The sequence below is a fragment of the Cherax quadricarinatus genome, chromosome 38 (genome assembly GCF_038502225.1).
Source record: "Cherax quadricarinatus isolate ZL_2023a chromosome 38, ASM3850222v1, whole genome shotgun sequence".
Lineage (NCBI taxonomy): Eukaryota > Metazoa > Arthropoda > Malacostraca > Decapoda > Parastacidae > Cherax > Cherax quadricarinatus.
The window spans coordinates 3835534-3841533 of NC_091329.1; the positions used below are offsets into that span (position 1 = coordinate 3835534).

General features: G+C 39.1%; 1 protein-coding gene across 2 annotated transcripts in view; it reads right to left on the bottom strand.

Annotated features, from left to right (window-relative positions):
- Nucleotides 1-3588, bottom strand: part of LOC128692985 (uncharacterized) — a 42326-nt gene extending 38738 nt beyond the window's left edge. Inside the window, exon 1 of one of the 2 annotated variants that reach the window (XM_070092019.1) lies at nt 3448-3588. The gene's annotated coding sequence lies outside the window, so the exon portion shown is untranslated. Of the gene's footprint in view, nt 1-3421 lie in introns of both variants that reach the window. The other variant, XM_053782403.2, reaches the window with a different exon arrangement.
- Between the last annotated feature and the right edge of the window lie 2412 nt (nt 3589-6000).

Below are 6000 nucleotides of genomic sequence, written 5' to 3' on the forward strand. Positions count from 1 at the left end.
TATATATATATATATATATATATATATATATATATATATAATGTGAGTAGTCACGAAAGCGCTTGGAATTTCTCTATTCTTTCAGAGTGGTTGTTTTGCGCATATATATATATATATATATATATATATATATATATATATATATATATATATATATATATATATATATATATATATATATATATATATATACACACTAAGAGACATAGTTGATCAAAACACTCTGGGTTAACGAAAAAGCGGCGAAATGCCAGCAGAAACAAATACAGTCAAAGGTTTAAACAATTTTTACCTATTTCCATTGGGGTCCTTTTCTACTAAGCGAGACAACGGTGACATCGACTACAGCATTTATTTTACTGGTAGGCAAGTATGAGCAGGAAGTCTAAGGACGCCTGAAAATTGAGCCCAGGTCCATTAGGTTGTGAGCCAAACGCACTATCACTAAGCTACAATGTCCTTAGTTTTGGCTAAACTGTTTTTGCACGTGAAAATAAGTGAAATATAGTATACCTTAAAAGTATATACATTAGTAAATCACGGTAAAATATGTGAAAACATACTACATATAGTGTATATTCTTGTACTAACTTGGAGTTGGTGCAAACTGACTGTACTCGTTTCCCATAATGCCTGGCTAGAGGGCGAAGTTCCCTTGGTCTCCTTTCTATTATCATTTCATTCATGGGGAGGCGCTAAACTCCCTCCCCAGAGTCATGGAACCTACTTTGAGGGAATCCACCTTCCATGAAATCAAAACTTTCATTAGTCCCCCTTCTAGATCAAAATTTTCCCTGGTCCCTCATCCAGATCAAAACTTTCCCTAGTCCCCCTTCCAGATCAAAACTTTCCCTAATTCCCCTTCCAGATCAAAACTTTCCCTAATTCCCCTTCCAGATCAAAACTTTCTCTAGTCCCCCTTCCAGAATAAAACTTTCCTTAGCCCCCTTCCAAGAGACGGAAGCTTTTTCTAGCTTCCTTTCCATGAGCCTGAAACTGTCCCTAGTTCCCTTTCAATGAGTGAAACTTTCCCTAGTCCCCATTTCATGAGACTGAACCTTTCCCAAGTTCCCCTTCCATGAGATTGAAACTTTCCCCTGAACCCCATTCCATGAAACTGAAACGAACGATTAAATATTCTGCAGCTAACGAGGGCTCACTCATTCACGTTTCGGTCGATCCCGAACCATTACCCTGTCACAAGTGAAAGAAAAAATAGAAAAAAAAACGGCAATAGGTAATGAGGGAAAATTCAGGGGTTAAGAAACAGGTTAGATGACTTAACCTGTCTTCTGACTTTCCTCCCTCTGTCGTCTTCCCCCCCTCCCCCATTTCCTCGCTCAGTTGTGACGTGATAACGGTTATTTGTGAACTGTTGTGACTTGTTTCTCGCGGTTTTACAATATATTAATTTCAGATAAATTCACATAAAGTATATTAACTTAAATGTTAAATAAATATCAAAGTATTTTATTCCCAGTGGCATATTACCAGCCATTCTGGAAAAATACCCTGACTTTACCTTTGTATATAACCCATACCACTTGAACTTGTTAAAATTCAACCATACCCTGCTAAAATTTAAGACAATATAAATCATTCAAACCCACATGTAAACTACACAGTAATGTTTTTGTGATTGAAATCTTGTCTTCATGAACAACTCGTTACGATTCTAACCAGATCATAAACATGTCAAGTTCATTACCACTGTACATTTACCTCTGATAAACCTTTGGTGAGTTTCGAGATTTTTTCTACTCCCAGAGTCCGGCCCTGCGCCAGGCTTGTCTGGCGCTTGCCTGGTCTGCCAGGCTGTTGCTGCTGGTGGCCCACTGGTCCACATATATATCACAGCCTGGTTGATCTGGCACTTGTTGGAAATACGTGTCGAGTTTCCTCTTGAAGATTTCTGCACTTGTTCCAGCAGTGTTTCTGATATCTACTGGTAAGATATTGAACAGTATTGGACCTCGAAAGTTGATACAAAGATTTCTGCACTTGTTCCAGCAGTGTTTCTGATATCTACTGGTAAGATATTAAACAGTATTGGACCTCGAAAGTTGATACAATGTTCTCTTACTGTGTCCATGGCGCCCCTAATATTCATTGGGTTTATTTGACACTTTCATTTATCTCGCTAAAGCATGATGTTATGGCAATGTGCTGATTTGGGCCCAGACCCTCACGAACTTTCCACGAATATATTGACGTATCTCTCTCTCTCTCTCTCTCTCTCTCTTCCCTTCCAATAAGTACATACTTAGGGTCTGGGCGTTCCCAGTAATTTAAATGCTTTATTGGCTCTATCTGTTCCAGCTCGGATATCTCTCTCTTCTCAGAATGGGGCCGTCAACACTAAGCAATAGTGTAAACCAGAACACAAGCTATTTGAATAGTGTCACAATTTCCCTTGTTTTGAATGTTCTCATTATCCACACCCAGTCATTTTCCTGGCTGTCGTGACATCAATCTCATTGTTCTTTGAAAGAAAAGTCAGCCAAGACATAATTATTCCCAGATCTTTCACGTGTTCCTTCTGCTCTAGTTGCTCTTTTTTGGGTTTTGTAGTGTCTCTTTTCAAGTTCATTCTTTCCAAATCTAAGCAGCTAGAACTTATCACAGTTGAACTTCATGTTGTTCTCCTACTGCTCACTGGAAAACCTTATTTATAACTTCTTGCAATTTTTCCGTCTTCTACCGAGGTGACTCATTGAGCTTATTTTTGTATCATCCACAAATGACAAAAACTGTGGAGAATTATTTTATCTGTCTGCTACCATAACATTGGGACCCAGTCACTGGACCCACCATGTGCCTCTAATCTTCTGACTACCCACAGAATGGATATGGGGTACGTAACACAGAAATTAAACGAACTTTTATTAGTTGCTATTGAAAACATCAAAACAAAATGACAGAAAAAATACTCCATTCCTATCAATTTCAATTTTATATACTGCATAGTAATTTAATTTAATATTTAGTAGCTATTACTGAATATATTTGATTGATTGGTTAATTGGGTTTCAAGCCTAACGACTACACAAAGGGTTATTAAGGTTGAATGTGACCTGTTCACCACCAAGGTGCTTTAATTCCTAAAATAGGGATTACCGAAAACTTTAAACGTATATATACACTGGGAGATATAAATCTCTCAATGAATATAACCCTGTGCCGATAGAACTATAGCCACTATACCAAAAAATAGTACCGTATGACAAAACGGGATAATTTATAGAGAGCCCTCTATTTAGTTATGCAACTGTCGATTATAATTTCTGCAATATGAAAACCATATATTTTAAATACGTACATGCTCAATTACTTTTTGTATTAATAATCATTATAAATAATGTAACCAGTGCTCATAATTAAACTTTCAATTTCAAGTGAAAAAAAAAATAATTTAGCTTGCCTCTCCAACGAATGGACGAGACCAACCTCAGACAGGTGCTGAGCTGATGTTAGTAATGGGTACTGCAAGGCTTTCTGGTGGTTCAGGAAGCCAGTACATGGATGCGCAGAAGCCGTAGCTGCAGCTGCATGAGAAGGTTGGTTGACCTATGGGGTAGCCAAACGTATACTGAATTAGTTTAATTGTTCATAGATAGTTACATGACTATTATGTAATAAGTAAATATACACAAAATGGAAAAGTACTTTAACCCTTAAACTGTCCAAACAGATCGACGTTCAAATCCGTAGTGCTCCTAAAGTAGATTGTTTTTTTTTTTTACATATTTTCAAATATAACACAAAAAAATGTAGATAAAAGTTTATTTTACACGTTTTCAAATGTAAAAAAAAAAAAAATCTACATTTTTTACATACTTTCAAATGTTAAAAAAACGTAGATCTACGTTTGGACAGTTTAAGGGTTAAGACACTTGAAAAGGTCTTCACTCTGCAATAAAGGCTAGGTTAGGTAGGTTTGTCAGGAAACAGGACAAGTGTTTCCTGGCGTGGGTTTTAGTTATATGATGATCCGCCTTTGGAGCTTTTGTCATCTGACCGAGGCCTTCCGCTGGCTTACCCCTCCACCCCCTTAAAAACTATGGTCATAGTTATAACCATTTTTTCTGCAATAAAAATAGTAACTAAGTACTGAACTTACAAAATTAATGTATAAATGAAAGTTACTGTATATTATATTAACTATAACGACAAACATAATAAAGGTAGACAAAATACATGGTGACAGATTTTAAATTGTACCTAATAACTAAAGAACATATTTATATAATTATACTGCAATATGACATGTGATAATGGTGACATTATTATTATTAAAGATTCGCCGGTATACTCCCGGCCCGGGCCTTTTCCAAGTGGTGGCCCGGCCTTGGGAGTGTCTGAGACCTAAGTCTCCCATGGGAGGAGGCACAAGTGCCTCCTCATCTTTGGGACCAACTGTCCCCAGTTTTGCCATCCCCACCCCAAGGGGGTTAAGGGGAATGGCAGTCTTGTGAGCTGCAAGCTCTGGCTCAGGCACCTACCCTACCCTAGAAGGGCTGGGCATGGTGTCGATGTCTAATAGTGACATTATTATTATTATTATTAAAGATTCACCGGTATTCTCCCGGCCCGGGCCTTTTCCAAGTGGTGGCCCGGCCTTGGCTCCCTCTTTAGGAAGTGTCTGAGACCTAAGTCTCCCATGGGAGGAGGAACAAGTACCCCCTCATCTTTGGGACCAACTGTCCCCAGGCCTAGCCACAAGCTAGGCCTCTCTGGTCTGCCATCCCCGCCCCAAGGGAGCAAATGGGAATGACAGTCTTATGAGCTAAAGGCTCGGGCTCAGGCACCTACCCTACCCTAGAAGGGTTAGGCATGGTGTCGATGTAATAGTGACATTATTATTATTATTATTAAATATTCGCCGGTATTCTCCCGGCCCGGGCCTTTTCCAAGTGGTGGCCCGGCCTTGGCTCCCTCTTTAGGGAGTGTCTGAGACCTAAGTCTCCCATGGGAGGAGGCACAAGTACCTCCTCATCTTTGGGACTAACTGTCCCCAGGCCTAGCCACAAGCTAGGCCTCTCTGGTCTGCCATCCCCGCCCCAAGGGGGCTAATGGGAATGACAGTCTTATGAGCTAAAGGCTCGGGCTCAGGCACCTACCCTACCCTAGAAGGGTTAGGCATGGTGTCGATGTAATAGTGACAATTTTAATTCAGTACTGTACTGTGAAAAAAAATATTTATAATGAAGACAGAAAAATCAAATGTAAGAAATAAAAAGATATACTGAAGACAAACGTCAGTTTATCAATAATCAAGGTGGCAAAATTTTGAAAATAAATAACCTCTGTGCAATCCACAAACTTTAGATCTAGCAAATCAATACACGAAGTTAAAAAAAAATCAAATGCTGCATTAAATATGGCATCCGTATCAAGACAAGTATCCCCGTAGCGTTTCTCAATCATTGAAAACCGCTGTTGTTGCTGGTATTATTGTTTACAAACAGCATCACAAACTATTAAATTCAGAAACTATACAAATGCGACAATAATTTCCATACTGAAAAATGTGACAGACGAAAACACTCGATTACTGATAGTGAAAATGGAAGTAATATGAGATAAATGTATATTACAGAACATGGCGCAATATCCCCTGAGAAACGTTAAGAACGCCACTCAGGGTACATATGCGCACTAACCTTGAGCAACCAAACGTTATCTCTATGTGCTAAGATTAATTAACGTTTTATTAACACGTCACCAATATTGTCACGAGAGATGACAACTGTATATAGAAACACTTATTCAACCTCGCAATACAACAGGGTACCATGGTGCAATCGTGCTACCGGAGCACAAGTGCTACAAAACATAGCCCCGGTCAGCAATGCAAGCTATATTATTATTATAATCAAGGGGGAAGCGCTAAACCCGGAGGATTATACAGCGCCTGGGGGGGATGTGGAAGGCATTCAGGCTTAATTCGGGGAACTGGAGCACATCAAGGAACCTTCCTTGAGGGGAATGCAAGCTATA